At 40.7% G+C, this 15,202-nt stretch overlaps 1 long non-coding RNA gene across 1 annotated transcript in view; it reads left to right on the forward strand.

Annotated features, from left to right (window-relative positions):
• The first annotated feature begins 583 nt into the window (after positions 1-583).
• LOC132663440 (uncharacterized) overlaps positions 584-15,202 on the forward strand; it is a 125,897-nt gene continuing 111,278 nt past the window's right edge. The window contains exon 1 of the long non-coding RNA XR_013551755.2: positions 584-2,061. This is a non-coding gene — a long non-coding RNA (uncharacterized LOC132663440). The remainder of the gene's footprint in view (positions 2,062-15,202) is intronic.

The raw sequence follows: 15,202 nt of genomic DNA on the forward strand, positions 1-15,202 counted from the left end.
TAAGGAAGAATCAAGGCATCTAAGACAGAGGGAAGACTGTGTACAAGGGCAGAGGGACCTGTGACGATAGAGTACAGGGAAGAAGCTACAGTCGGGCAGAACTAAAGCGTGGGGCACATGATAAAGTGCCTGTTATTTGTCATGGCAAATGGCAGTAGGAGCCTAAGTTTCCTCCAAACAGTTAACTTATTCTTATACCCTAAGATAGACATTAACAGAAGCTCACAGAACCAGAAATCAATGCACGTGTAAGTGACATAAAAGGTATTTTGTCCAGTGTAGTTGTTGACTTTGCCTGACCCAAAGGACTTGAGTTGGGAGCACATAGGCCTAGAGTAGCTGACAGCCATCTTGTGACACACGGGGCCTGAAAGCAGAGCCAGTTTATAGGAACATAAGAGAGAGATGGGAGAAAATTAGATCCTGGTGACATTATTCAAGCCGCTGGATTAAGCCACACCTGAAACAGGTGCATTTCTAAATTCTTCAGTTACAAGAGATAAGTCAGTTTGCATTTTTTGCTGAAGTCAGTTTGATACATATATATATAATATATATGTATAAATGTACATATATATGTACATATAAATTATATGCATGTATATATTTTTGGTCATTTGCAACCTAATAGATATATTTGGCCTCTTAATTTACAGTTCAGGAGACTAATTTTCAGTATGCTAAAGTGACTCACTATCAAGTGGTTAGTCAAAAACTGAGACTAAAACTCAGGTCTCTTGACTCAGAGGCCAGATTTAGGAATATCCAGCATTTAAAAAGCATATGCTTGTGAAGGCCTGAATAAACATGTATCTAGAGATCTGTTTTGAGAGAACCACATATTTGAGAGTGTGACTGAGTTTAGTTTTAAAATGACATTTCCAAGTGATAACGTTGCAGAAAGTGCATCGCTTCATGGTCTACTTGCCACTAATCATCATTGTGACCTTGGGTGTATCTCTGGGCCTGTGTTGCTCATGGGATGTAATTATCTTTAATTCTTCTTCCATTTCTATGATTTGAAGAAGAAGTACACTCAATGTTCAATTACCCATGGTGAATCTTACATATTCCTACATACTCTGGGCTAATCTTCCTTCTGGATTATTTTTGATATTATTGGGTTCAATGCCACAAATATTTACTGAACACTGATCATGGGCTAGGGGTTGCAAAAGAGAGTAGTTATTTCTAGTCAGTATTACTTACATACTTTTGTATTCTCAGATGCAATTTGATATTGTTTGTAGCCCCAAACAGTCCAGGGAACGTGTGATCCCAAACAAGAGCAGGGTTAGAGAGAGGGCTCGGCTTGACTCTGTGCATCAGTAGGAGAAGTGAGGCTGTTGTCGGCACTCAGAGGGAGTCATAGAGCAGAGTCCTGAGGAACACAGGCAGGTTGGAAATACATTTCCGTCTGAAACAGAATTGGGGTTGAATCATAAGTCTTTAGAAGATCAGCACCATACCTATCACTGTGGATACCTTTGGGTCCTCTAAAAAAAATTTTTTTAACGTTTATTTGTTATTGAGAGAGAGAGAGACAGACAGAGCATGAGCAGGGGAGGGGCAGAGAGAGAGGGAGACACAGAATCCAAAGCAGGCTCCAGGCTCTGAGCTGTCAGCCCAAAGCCGGACGTGGGGCTCAAACTCACAAACCGTGAGATCATGACCTGAGCCGAAGTCAGACGCTTAAGCGACTGAGCCACCCAGGAAACCCACCTCTGGGTCCTTTAAGAGTGGTTGTCTCCAAGTTTGGGAACAATTTACTAACAATTTTCTTTGTATGATATTATAAGCACTTAATTGGCTGATGAACTCTTTTGGATAATTTTTTTTTTGTCATATAGCAATTAATGTGATCCACCCAAGTAATTTTTTAGCTTGTAGTCCGTTTCTTAGCCTGTCCACAAACAGTTCTGTCAGCTGCACAGTGACCCGGAGTTCTGCAGCTCCACCTGAGTCTGGGGAAGGGGCAAAGACGCCGGCTGGGCAGCTTGCTGGAGCCAGGTGCTGTCTCCTCTCTAACCACGTTGGCCTGTGTGACCCTGCACACGTGATGTAAGTTCTTTAAGACTTAGTTTTGTCATCAGTAAAATGGGAATAATGGTATCTCTCTCAAGGGATTGCCCAGCACAGAGCCTAAATAAATGTTATTAGATAATAGTGTATGAGTGGGGTTTTGTTTGAACTGTGGTCAAGTGAATTATTAGGTTCCAAAGAAGGAAAATGACAGGCGCACAAGACAGCCTAACTTGTAAGGTCAATATACAGAATGAAGACAAACCACAGTTTGATAATTTCACTTGGCCAGAGGATAAAAGTCCCAGGTTGTCCCAGCTTAACTTACTACTGTGCTTTGTAACTCTACGAATGTTATTTAACCTCTCTAGATTTCTATATTTTCATAGCTAAATTGAACATAATATTGCAATCCTATTTTATAGAAACTAAAAGGAGATAGTGAATATTAAAATCTTTGTGATAGAAAACATGAATGTGAAAGTTCATGTTAATATGGTACAATTAACCTTAAAAATTAATATGGTTATATACCTTTCCTTTTTTTTTTTTTAAAAAAAAATTTTTTTTAACGTTTATTTATTTTTGAGACAGAGAGAGACAGAGCATGAATGGGGGAGGGTCAGAGAGAGGGAGTCACAGAATCCGAAACAGGATCCAGGCTCTGAGCTGTCAGCACAGAGCCCGACGCGGGCCTCTAACTCACGGACCACGAGATCATGACCTGAGCCGAAGTCAGCCACTTAACCGACTGAGCCACCCAGGCGCCCCCCTTTCCTTTTTTTTTTTTTTTTCACACAATACACATTATTTTATATCCATTGGCCTCTGCCACTTATTAAAATAATTCTTTTCTCTGTTTATTTTATTTTATTTATTATTTAAAAAACAATTTTTTACATTTATTCATATTTGAGAGACAGAGAGAGACAGGGCACAAGTGGGGGAGGGTCAGAGAGAGAGGGAGACACAGAATCCGAAGCAGGCTCCAGGCTCTGAGCTGTCAGCACAGAGCCCGACGTGGGGCTGGAACTCACAAACCGTGAGATCATGACCTGAGCTGAAGTCGGACGCTTAACCAACTGAGCCACCCAGGCGCCCCATCTTTTCTCTGTTTATTAATTTCTGTGAGGCTAACACTGCCTTTGTACTTTATAAAAGGGTTCCAGAAAAGCAGTATTTGTCAAATGTTTCCAGCAAAAGAGTTAGAACCACTATACCGTTGAAAATAGATAACTATTGTCAACTTATTTTTTTCTACCAAGAAAATAATTGTTTCCTTCTAAGGAACTATTAATTTTTAGGACAATATTTTAACTATTCAAAAGATTATCTGGGACATGTGTCAAGCCTTTACTTTTTTCTGCTAAATATTTCTTTTTTTTTTTTTTTAATATTTCTAATAGTATCTGTGCATCTAAGCTGGGAAACTGCAAAAATCCCCTAACATTTTCAGATCAAGCCGCGTGTATTTAATATACACCACCTCAAAGGGGAAAATAACCATAGCGCTCTGTAGTGAGGAGAGAACCGAGAGATTTCTAAGAATATATGGGTGTAACTTTCTGTTAACTGAGAGTGATTGGCATTTCTTGGAAATCTGCCTCTAAAATAACCTGTTTGCAGCCCCTTAGTTTTGTTTGGTATGAAGGAAACTGTCGCTTACCCATTCAGCTACCAGAAGCTCTCTTTACCATCTTAACTGCCTATAGATATATTATATAAAATTTATGTTTGGGGCACCTGGGTGGCTCAGTCAGTTAAACTGTCCACCTTCAGCTCTGGTCATGATCTCACAGATCGTGAGATCTGTGTTGATAGCTCAGAGCCTGGAGCCTGCTTTGGATTCTTTGTCTCCCTCTCTCTCTTTGCCCCCTGCCCCTCAAAAATAAATAAGCATTAAAAATTTTTTTTTAATTTTTTTATTTAATTTAGCTTTTTAAAAAACACATTCTTTCTGTTTCAACTTGAGAGTTGACTGAAATAAGACAATGTATGTAAAACTAAACTGTGGTCTAGATCTAAAGTCATTACACACAACTAGGGGATTTTAATAAAATTTGAGGTTTTGGAATTTTAAGATCCTATTTCCAAAAGGAGGAGTTTTGTTTCATCTCATATGCTTGGCCAAAGAGCAACTATATGATACTGATAAAAACAGTAGTCCCAAAGAAGAAAGAAGACTTAGAAGAAAAAGTCAAGCCGAATTGATTTTGTCTGCAGAACCTGGTTTAAAGGGGATTTTGAAATTATCACCAGATGTGATCTTTGATGAAAGAGGTTGGGGAGGGAGGTTTGTGTAAAGCACTTGAGAAACCTACCTGGTCACTTTGGGATACACAGCACACTCAAAGTCTAAACCTCAGACTTCATATACTTGTTTCCTTTTGCCTCCCCAGTAAAGTCTTCATCCATCCCAAGACTCTTAATATGTTGCTCAGGCAGATACCACTGCTGGAAGCCGGAAGCTGGAAGCTGGCAGTGGAGTGGGGTGGGGAATGAGTTTGGGGGATCGTTTTTGCTTTTCTTGGGCTTTACTGGATATCTGTGCTTCCCTATTTTCCACCCCCCACCTCCCCCACCATCCTCAGCTCTGAGTTCAGAGAGAGGATCTGCACTCTCTGTGGGCCGTGGCTCAGAGAAAGCGTTATCTGGTCTCCTAAACCATATGGATCAGTTCGCCATGAACTTTCATAGGCTCCAGTCCGCACATTAGACTTTCATCTGGTCTGCCACTGACATTCTAGACCATTGTTCCTCCATTTCATGGGCACACTGTTGGTGGTAAAAGAGAGGATTTTAGATGCTACATGGGTAAATCTTTTATTTTGATTGTTATATATTTAAAAATATTTTTTTAACGTTTTATTTTATTAGAGACAGAGACAGAGCGTGAGCAGGGGAGGGGCAGAGAGAGAGGGAGACACAGAATTCAAAGGAGGCTCCGGGCTCCAAGCTGGCAGCACAGAGCCCGATGTGGGGCTTGAACCCACGAACACGAGACCATGATCTGAGCCGAAGCCAGAAGGTGAACTGACTGAGCCACTCAGGTGCCCCTTGATTGTTACGTATTTTTAATGCATAGGAAGAACATTCATTTCCATTGATGCAACGATATTAAGTTTCTGTAATGTCTTTAATTCTTCTTCATTTTAAAATTTTTAGTTTTTATTTTAGAGAGAGAGAGAGAGCACAAGCAGAGGAGAGGGGCAGAGAGAGAGAGAGAAAGAGAGAAAGAGAGAGAGAGAACCCCAAGCAGGCTCCACAATTAGCATGGAGCCTGATGTGGGGTTCAATCCCATGACCCTGGGATCATGACCCGAGCCAAAATCAAGAGTTGGATGCTTCATGGACTGAGCCACCCAGGCACTCCTAATTCTTCTTTAAATGCATTTATTCACATTACAAGTGTGTGTTGATTTAAAGACAAACATTAAAAGAGTTCTGGAGGATCTCAGGTGTGGCAGAAGACATGAAGGTGGCATGTGAATGGGTGAGGTTAGCTAAGCACTGTAGTAGACCCTAGGCTAGCTCCTTGCTTCTTTCCAGGCCCGCAAACTATTAGACTCCAGAGTCAAGATGTCCTTTGCAGGTTGGCCTTTACCTTGAGAATGTCAGGCAATGATGGGGAAACATACCTCAGCAGGTTCTAGGGGACCTTTAACCTAGAGAGTGGTGAAGAATATGAAAGGAGGAGGCACAGGAAATGACTGAAATAGAGAAAAGGACATTTTGACTTAACAGTTGGATTTGTGAAGGTTTCCTGAAAGAGAGCAGCCTCAATTGACTAGCAGGAGCTAGCCAGGCGAAGAAGAAGAGGGAAGAAATGATGTATTCTACTCTCATTTCTTAAACCATGAATGCAAATTTTGAGCCCTTCGTTAATTTGAGAGAGATGGGAAGGGCCAGGCTATCTGTAATTTCATTTCTGACACAGGCTTTCGAGTGTATGCAGTTTGGTATGTACCTCTTTTCCTGTGAAGGACGGAAGGAACAGGGTAACGGTCTTCCCTGTGACCAGTCCCACCACAGGCAACTAGGGCAATAGCAAAATAGGGCAACCACCTGACAGATGGCCACTCGTCTGAAACAAAAGCAGAAAAGAGAAGGAATTTCTTCCTGTATTTAACATGTTCCAGAAATGTCCCATTTCCTTGTTTGGGAGTGTCTTCCAGCAGGGAAACTGTTTCTAAGAATGAGGCTCTGCTTAAATCTGGAGGGGACACGAGGAGAGAGCAGTGCCGGGGATCTTGCTCTTCTTGGCAGTTTTTATCTTTTCTTCTTTTTAAAAAATCTATGTATTTATTTTGAGGGAGAGAGAGAGAGAGAGAGAGAGAGCGAGCGCATGAGTGGGGTAAGGGCCGAGCAAGAGGGAGAGAGAGAAGACCAAACAAACTCCGCACCATCAGTGCAGAGCCGGATGCGTGTGGACCTCAAGATTATGACCTGAGCCAAGATTAAGAGTCAGACACTTAACCGACTGAGCCACCCAGGTGCCCCTATATTTCCTTCTTTATCTTTCCTCCTTTTTTAAAAATTATTTTTGTTTAATGCTTATTTATTTTTGAGAGAGAGAGGCAAGTGTGAGCAGGGGAGGGGCAGAGAGAGAGGAAGACACAGAATCCAAAACAGGCTCGAGGCTCTGAGCTGTCAGCACAGAGCCAGATGTGGGGCTAGAACCCATGGGCCGTGAGATCATGACCTGAGCCAAAGTCAGACACTTAACTGACTGAGCCGCCCGGGTGCCCCTATATTTCCTTCTTAAGGTATGCTTGATAGAAAAGTCAACTACTGGCAACCTCAGCTTGGAGGGGTTTGAGTTCTTTTTTGAACATGAACAAAGAAATACAAATAATATGCTCTTTCAGAGTAATGTAGAACAGGGATGTCTAATAGAAATATAAACTGAGCCACATTTATCCTTTAAAAAAACTATTTTAAACGTTTATTTTTTTGAGACAGAGAGAGACAGAGCATGAATGGGGGAGGGGCAGAGAGAGAGAGAGAGACACAGAATCCTTAGCAGGCTCTAGGCTCTGAGTTGTCAGCCCAGAGCCCGATGTGGGGCTTGAACCCACGGACTGTGAGATCATGACCTGAGCCAAAGTTGGACACTTAACCGATTGAGCCACCCAGGCGCCCCTACATTTGTCATTTTTAATAAACATATTACAAAAATAAAAAGAAATAGGAAATTAATAATATATATTATTTAACTCAATATATCTAAAATATTTTAATGTGTAATTAATATACAAAATGCTGAAATAGTTTTCATTTTTTTCATGAAATAATTTGATATTGGCAGCGTATTTTCCACTTAGAGCATATGTTAATTAAGATGTTAAATTGTCACTGGAAATAATGTTTAAATTTTATAACATATGCGGTTGAAAAAGTAGACATATATCTAAAATGTTTCAAATATACTTAAAGTTTTCCAATAACTGAATTGAATCTTAGTTTAATATAAATCATTATATTTATTATTTCAATTAACTTAAGTTAAATGAAAATAAAATTTTATTTCTGCAGTTCCACTTAACTATGTTTCAGGCAGTCAGTACTCCATGAGGCTGAGTGACAACCAGATTGGACCATAGGATAGGAGAAAAAAAATAAAAATGATTTTTTGGGGTCACTTTTAGCCCCTTTTCTTCTGTAATGATGACCAAGGTAGGAATTTCATAAGAAACCATATGTATGAAAACATATTGGACAAAGCTCAGAAAACCTCATTCTAGATCAAGATCCGTCGTTCATCAGGTTTTCCTCTCCTGTAATTCAAGGAGAATGGCACCTGTTCCTCTACCTTGTTGGTTTTTGCAGAAGATACTTTGAAAGTTTCATTGAGGGCCATAAATAATGGATTCATGGGGTTTGAATGGTCCTCAAATATCTTAACCAATGGTTCTTGATTGCTTGTCCACAGACCAAGCATGTGCTTTCCTCATGGCATTCTCTTATAACCCTTTTCCCCAAATCTTTTTTTTTTTTTTTTAATGTTTTAAATGTTTTATGTATTCCAGGCTCTGAGCTGTCAGCACAGAGCCCGACGCAGGGTTTGAACTCACAAGCTGTGAGATCATGCCCTGAGCCGAAGTGGGACGCCCAACTGACTGAGCCACCCAGGCGCCCCTTACCAAACCTTTTTGTAACTGGGTTTAACAACTCCAGTTCCTCCGAAAAAATCCCCACCACCATCCCGTGTCATGACTTCAATTTCATTACTCTGGACCCTCTCTCCTGAACATGTTCTTGTTTGTATTATCCTTCATTATGATGGCTTGAGATGAATGTACTTAAGATAAGATTTGATAAGTGTGAGGCACAGTAGGGCGGTCATCTTCCTGATCTAGATACCACGCTTCTATTAATGCAGCCTCTTGCTTTTGTTATTTGCTTGCTTTTCAATTTTTTTGAAACCACAGTCTCTTGCTTCACATCAAGCTTATCAGTAACTGAAACCCCCATTTTCCTTCTTCCTGTACTTGTTTAATTTTGTTTTACTTTTTGAAATGCTTCACCTTTTTTTTTTTTTTTTTTTGATACAGAAAGAAAGCTGATCTTGCCTCTATACCATTTGAGGCAGTTAGATTTCTTTTTACCCCATGCAACATTTTAAACCATATTGTATTCAGTTTGGACAGAGGGTGTCAGGGGGTGAAGGGTTTTAGGTAAGTACCTCTCAAACTTTAATGAACACATGTCTACGCTGTAGCTCTTATTAAAATGCAAATTCTGATTCAGTAGATCTGGGGTAACGTCCAAGATTTTACATAAGCAAGCTCCCATGGACTACATTTTGAGTAAAAAATTCTTAGGGTATCTGAAGGTTTTTTTTTTTTTTTTTTTTTTAAACCACCGATCCTCCTTCCACATTTTCTTCATTATCACAAGAATATACATTTTCTCACTGTAAAACAGCTCTCTGAGAGCCTTTAAAATCTTAGCTGGGGCTTATGTATGTAGAATTTTGAGATTCTCATTTCCTTAAGGGAAGAGGAGCCGTGAATACCCTTCTTTTGGGTTTCCTCATAGTCTGATAGGATGAAGACTGTTGATCACGGTGTCCATTTTTATTGAGTTTGTTTGGCTCCCAACAAGAGCTAGGGAAACCTTAGGGAAGGCGGTGTCCATCAAGGCAGTTGTCAATCTCTGGAAAATATTTTTCTGATTGGTCTTGTTTCGTATTTTAACTTTATTTTCCTCAGTTCTGATTCATTTTGTCAGAATTAAAAAGAAGTCAGTGCAAAACGTAAAATGTGCGAGATCATTTAATTTCACTGGAAGGTGGAAGAAAGAGGAAGGCTGAGAGAGGGTGAGGAAATGATTTGTGGAGAAGTGAATTTAGTCCTGTTGGAAGGTTTGGGGCCCCTCAGTGCCACTTATACTCCCAGATGCAGACCCAAAGTGAGGTAAAATTGAGGAGCTTCTGGGGCGCCTGGGTGGCTCAGTCGGTTAAGCGTCCGACTTCAGCTCGGGTCGTGATCTGGCGATTGGTGGGTTTGAGCCCCGCGTGGGGCTCTGTGCTGACAGCTCAGAGCCTGGAGCCTGCTTCGGATTCTGTGTCTCCTCCTCTCTCTGCCCCTCCCCTGCTCCTGCTCTGTCTCTCTCGGTCTCTCAATAATAAATAAATATTAAAAAACATTTTTTTTTAAATTGAGGTGCTTCTTTTTTTTTGAGAATAGAAATTTGTTCCAGGTTTGTTATTTTTTCTCTTCTCTTGACTTCTTTATCATCCATCGATCTATATTCCCCTTAGATGTCCCTGTCCCTCCTCTACCGTTACAGCTTTTTCCTTCTTCATCTTCTTGGGTTCATCTGGCTTCATATTGCACTCATCACACTGTTTTGAGATTTTATGTTTCTTGAAGTGTCTTTCTAGTAATCCAGATAGCCCTCAGTTGAGACCTTTAATGTGGTTTCAGTACAGTCATATGGAGCAGCACTGTTTTACAGAAATGAATTTGACTGAATCTGCCTGTTCACCAAAGCAGGGCTGACAGGAGGTAGAAAAAAAAACAAAACAAAACTAGGTGCACTTCACACTTACAGTCTGAAAGTGTGGTAGTATTTTGTGCTCTTCACTAAATCTCAGAGGTAGTGTTGAGTGAATAATCACAGAAGGTATGAGATATTAAGGAGTCCCAGTTTGGCTGGCTTTGTGCAGCCAAATGCAGCCAGCCCTGTTTGTGTGTGAAGGGGCTGGGCTTTCCCCAAGCTGTTGGTAATGATGCAAGAACAGACTTTCCCCTGTCTGGATCCCTGGAGTAAAATGGCTGCCAAGATATTTTAGAACAGAACTTGAAAAGTATGTACCGACCACTGGAACATTGTAACAAGAGTCCTTTGATATTTTTGTGTTCACTGTGACTGAGCTGGCATCTGTTTCCTCTTAGGTAAGGATTCTTAGGTATCACTGGTTGATGCAAGCTTGTGACCTGGCTACTTCTGTTCTGAATACACTGTGGTGGGGGGTGGCCCTATTTGGATTGTGGAATCTTTCACGAGCAGCAGTTTACAGATGAGTTCTAGTGGAGCCCATCAGGGAGAAGAAAGAAACCAAACACAACAGGGAATGTTTGACAATTGAAACCAGTCCTTGCTTGTGTGGTCCTGTGTTTTCACCACATCACTCTGTGAAAATGGACTGCTGAGAGGAAGACTGAATTTCTGATAGTTTATGAAGCCAAAACCCTTTGACGGCTCTTTATAAGGTACAGGAGAAAATGGCAAAACCCTCAGAACTTCAGGGAAGTTACTTAATAGCTTTGATTACCACAGGCCACCGGGCTATTGGGTCATGGGATCATGGCTACATGACGACAAAAATAGGAGGGTGGGCCAACAAGCCAGACTCAGAAACAATTCCAAAATGCACTAGGACCTTCCAGGAGGTTAGTTCTTTATATATATATATATATATATATATATATATATATATATATATATATGCTTTTAAATAGAGTGTTTTTTTTTTTTAATTGAGAATTTAATTTAGTTGAGAGTTAACCTATGCTCATTAAAAATATAAAATGTCAACAAGCAGAAAAATAAAAATGCTCCCACTGCCTAGGATCAACCCCTCCCTTCTGACTGTGGTTCATTCTTTTTGTTGTTGTTTTGTTTCCTATGCTTTGAACAAAGACGTAATTATGTCCATATGGTAGATACGATTTGACTCCTTTTTAAACGTTAGCTTGTACCCTAAGTCTGTTTCAAAGTTGTCATGAACATTTTTTCATGTAGGTTTTAATGGCCGCTTTGTAGATTTATGCCGAAAATTACTTATTCGTCCTTGTATTGTTGGGTTTTTTTCTTTTGTTTTCTTTTTTTCTTTCTTTTGCGGGGGCAGGGGGGGGGGGAGGTTATAACTAAGGCCATGTTTGAATGTCCTGGATTAATTCTCCAGAACTGATTCTCAGGGAGATTATTTACTTGTACATAATGGGCAGAATCTAGTGGATTTATGAGTGACCTCTTGGGTGATTTAAAAGGACAGTGTTGTGGAAGCCAGTATCTGAGACTGTCTTGCCAACCAAGAGTTGGGGCTTGAAATAGTGAAGTCATTCTCTGCTCCAGCCTCACCTGCCACCACCAGGCTTGGCCCCGTCTGGCTTGAACCAAACTCCTATGTTGAGCTTAAGGAAAAAAATAAAACGAAACACATGAACATAGGGGAAGAAGAAAAAAAAGAGAAAGAGAGGGAAGCAAACCATAAAAGACTTTTAACTGCAGAGAACAAACTGAGGGTTGATGGAAGGAGATGGGCAAAGGATGGGCTAAAAGGGTGATGGGCATTAAGGAGGGCACTTGTGACGAGCACTGGGTGTTATATGTAAGCGATGAGTCACTAAATTCTACACCTGAAACCAAGTTTACCATATATGTTAACTAACTAGAGTTTAAATAAAAACTTGAAATAAAGAAAAGCGGGGGGAATCCTAGGGATGAAAGAAACGGGCACTAATTGCCCTTCTGAGCACAGCATGCAAATTGATTCACAAGGGCCCCTGGCACATGCCTGTGCTCAGTGAACTAAAATGTCTCCTTCAAGTGTTTTTATGACTGGGCTCCTGTGGGAGGTGGGGTGGGGTTGGGGGTGGGCTTTTTTTTTTCCTAGTTGTGTAATCTTGGACAAGTCTCTCACCTCCTCTGACACTCAGTTTTTCCATCTGGCACTCAACCTCTTGTACGGTTATTGTGACAGTTGGAGAAAATGTGTGTGAAAGAATTAACATAGCATCAAATCCATAATGGATACTCCATAAAAGTCAGCTATCATTACCATTGTCATTACCTTTTGTGTGTGTTGTACTAATCTCTCTTCCTGAGGGCTTCACTCTCTTCCCTTTGCCCTTTAGATACCCCCCAGTCACAGGCTGGGGGTACAGCTTCAACCACAATGTACCTTTCTGAAATTGAGATGTTTCACCTTCAATAAAGAATAACGGCACTCTTGCTGATCTGACCACAAGACCCACCCACCCCCAGAAAATGACATCTCTCCCCTGGTCCCCTTTACCTGAGCTTCTACCTTTTTTACATCCATCTTTACTTCCACCTGAGCTTAAACTTTAGCTATTGGCTAAGGCAGGAATCACTCAGGACTTCATGTTTGGAGAAGAGTGCATAATTATGTATACCATGTATCTGTGGTAAATATGGTGCTGTACAAAACATATAGAGTATTGTGCTCATTAACTTCATTTAGAATCAGGATACTTCACTCTGGTTAGCTGGTAGTTGGAGGAGTCAGACCTGAGCAGGGGAAGATCCAAATCACAGACTAGATCTTCCCATTTGGCTGAACCACATAATCCGGGCATGGGAGTGAGCCACAGGAGGAAATCTGGAAAGACGTGCAATATCATAGGATGCTTCCTGACTGCTTATAATTAAAAGTCCAGGTTGGAGAAAGGGAATTGGAATCCAGAAGTTCTAAGTGTGGGATTTGTTCACTGAAGAAGAGGCTTGTAAGCAGGAGAGGGACATGAAACAGAAATTACATAATTAGATTTATGTCAGAACAACGATGATGATAATAATTGCAACAGCTTGCTATATGCCAGTCCCTGTACTAAGAACTTTACATATTTAATTTATTTAATCTTCTTCATTTAAAAAAAAAATTTAAATTATGTTTATGTATTTTCTGAGAGAGAGAGAGAGAGAGAGGGAGAGAATAAGCCAGGGAGGGGCAGAGAAAGAGGGACGGAGAGAATCCCAAGCAGGCTCCGTGCTGTCAGCGCAGAGCCTGATATAGGGCTCAAACCCACAAACTGTGAGATCATGACCTGAGCTGAAAGCAAGAGTTGGACACTTAACTGACTGAGCCACCCAGGAGCCCCTAATCTCCTTTAATAGGTATTAGTATCATCCTCATTTTTCTGATGAGAAAATGGAGTCTTAGAGAGATGCATTACTTGCTCAAGATTATTGGCCTGTTAATTAGTAATGCAAGGGTTTGTTCTTCTCTAAAGCTTAGGTGCAGATAAATAAATCTTGCAGCACTGAGAAGGATAGATTGAATGTGGCAAGGGCCAGGGGTACTGGATGCAAGATGACCACTAATAGAGTATTTTAAGTATTCAGGAGAGACATGAGGGTCCGTAGTAAAACAGCTATAGTAAGGATGTGAGGAAGGTACAGAAATGAGACCTGGTTAGTAGGTACACTATAGCAGTGGCTCCTAAATCTCCATGAACATCAGATTCTCTGTGAAGTCTTGTCTCTTTGTTTGTCTGTTCATTCATTCATTCATTCATTCATTCAAGTAAACTCTACCCCTGATGTGGGGCTTGAACTCACAACCTTGAGATCAAGAGCCATATGCTCTATTGACTGAGCCACCTAGGCGCCCCTGTTTATTTATTTTTGAATGCAGATTCCCACGACATACCTCGGGCCTTCTGAACCAGAATCTCTGGGGTAGACTTGGTATTTTTACAAAACACCCTAGTTCTGAAACTCTGCCAGGTTCAAGAACCACAGCTCTATTGACCTTGATCTAGATGTTTGGGGTGGAACATGAGAGGGAGGATTTTAGGATAACAGCCAGGTTTCTGAATTATGTGACTGAGTGAATTATGGGTACCCTCTGCTAAGTTAGGAAATAACAGTAGTCTTGAAGGACCTGTGGGAAGTTGGATATCAGAGTCTAAAGCTTGGAGTAGAGGTCAAAGCTGCAGATTAAGATGTGGCGATCATTTGGTATTTGGAGAGTGGGTGCTCTATATTTTACATGGAATTTTTAAAATACCCAAACCTTCAATTTTCTCTCAATAGTCAAATAATCACTCTATATCTTAAGTGTATTTCCTTTCTTTAACAAAAATTTTTTTCTAAGTTTACTTATTTTGAGAGAAAGAGAGAAAGGGCATGAGTGGTGTAGGGGCAGAGAGAGAGAAGGGGAAGAGAGAATCCCAAGCAGGCTTTGCACTGCCAGTACAGAGCCAGACATGGGGCTCAAACCCATGAACCATGAGATCATGACCTGAGCCGCAGCCAAGAGTTGGATGCTTACCGACCCAAGCCACCCAGGCGCCCCTACATTTCCTTTCTGACTCTTGACTGAGTCTACTGCTTTTTAAATTTGTTACCATTTCTTTATAGTCCTTAAGGGCCATCCACTATTATAACCACTTATTTGTACCATCTCACTGGGGTCAAACCAACAACTTGTTGAAATAAAATGTATTATCTTTATGTGTTAGATGCAAAGATCAAGGGAGGTTTTGTAACTTGACCAGATGGTTGAGCCAGGACTTGAACCCAAGACTTTCTGACTCCAGGCTCAGAGCTTTTGATCAGGCAGACAGTCTTCATATTATCTTTGTAAAAGAAGCAATACAATCTACCACCAGTAACTTTTGCATGCTAATTCCAAAGTATGTTTAAATACTGAAAAATTCATTTAGAAAAATGAGTTTAATGGTGTTCGAGAAATGAGATGCTTTCTAAATTATATTTAGTAAGATGAATTTATGTACACTTCCCACAGATCGGCAGGATTAGACTGTTCAAAGTACCTTCTGACCTTTGACCAAGAGCATGTGGAGTAGTCTACATTTTCTGCACTTTCAGAGAGTGAAAGGGGGCGAGTAGGAGTGTGGCATTGGTTTGCTGCTGGGAAATTCTGTTGCATGGTCTGGCCCCCTGGGATTTTCCCAACTTG

The sequence above is a fragment of the Panthera onca genome, chromosome D4, assembly GCF_046562875.1.
Source record: "Panthera onca isolate mPanOnc1 chromosome D4, mPanOnc1 haplotype 2, whole genome shotgun sequence".
In the NCBI taxonomy this organism is placed as follows: Eukaryota; Metazoa; Chordata; class Mammalia; order Carnivora; family Felidae; genus Panthera; species Panthera onca.